General features: G+C 40.1%; 1 non-coding gene across 1 annotated transcript; it reads left to right on the top strand.

Annotated features, from left to right (window-relative positions):
* Positions 1-598: 598 nt before the first annotated feature.
* On the top strand, positions 599-702 carry LOC128249332 (U6 spliceosomal RNA). The gene has a single exon (XR_008265429.1). It is a non-coding gene; the product is annotated as a U6 spliceosomal RNA (small nuclear RNA).
* Positions 703-1,045: the final 343 nt, after the last annotated feature.

Below are 1,045 nucleotides of genomic sequence, written 5' to 3'. Positions count from 1 at the left end.
GGGACAAACACAGACACACACATAGATACATATATACATACATACATACATACATACATACATGTATACATACAACAGGCTTCTTTCAGTTTCCATCTACCAAACCCACCCACTAGGCTTTGGTCTGGTTGAGGCTATAGTGGAAGACACTTGCCCAAAGTGCCACATAATGGAACTGAACCCAGAACCATGTGGTTGGGAAGCAAGCTTGTTATCACACAGCCAATTATAAAAATACAGTACAGTAATCCCTCATCATATCGCGGTTCACCTATTGTGGTTCACCTATCGCGGGTCACCTATCGCGGTTCACCTATCACAGTTCACCTATCGTGGTTCACCTATCGCGGTTCACCTATCACAGTTCACCTATCGTGGTTCACCTATCATGGATCACCTATCATGGCTTATTATTTAACCTTACGTCAATTCCTCCATGGTGTAGATTCGCATTTATAATAAAATAAATATATACAAATTATAAAAATAATTTTTTTAGATATACAGTACAGTACTGTTTCTACTTCACACATTTTCATCTATTGCGGAGGTGGGGGGAATAGAACTCCTATGATAGTCGAGGGATTACTGTAATATGTTTCTTATAGCAGTACATATTCTAAAATTGGAACGATACAGGGAAGATTAGCATGGCCCCTGCACAAGGATGACATGCAAATTTGTGAAGCATTCTATGGCGGTGCCCCAGCATGGCAACAGCTTATGAGCTGAAACTGGTTCAATTTAATTCAATTCAATTCATTGAATGGTTCTGGAGGTCCAGTAGAGTAAAATAGGGATCAAAATGGTCAATAGGCAAAAAATGGTTGAGAACCACTGGGGTAAAACCAGGCAATTGATCAAAGAATTATGCTGCTCCCACCGATACCATATCTTCTGTGTGGTCTCACGAATCAGGCAAATATGGATGACATGGTATTTCATTGTTAGAGATGTGCATGATACTCCACCCACTTCAGTGAGAGATCTGTCGTTTGTTTGGGGTTTAAAGAAATCTGGAACATAACTGATACAGAAGTGGGAT

Source organism: Octopus bimaculoides, chromosome 13 (assembly GCF_001194135.2).
Source record: "Octopus bimaculoides isolate UCB-OBI-ISO-001 chromosome 13, ASM119413v2, whole genome shotgun sequence".
In the NCBI taxonomy this organism is placed as follows: domain Eukaryota; kingdom Metazoa; phylum Mollusca; class Cephalopoda; order Octopoda; family Octopodidae; genus Octopus; species Octopus bimaculoides.
Note: the sequence above shows the minus strand (reverse complement) of the source record. Positions and strands in the feature narration are given on the sequence as shown.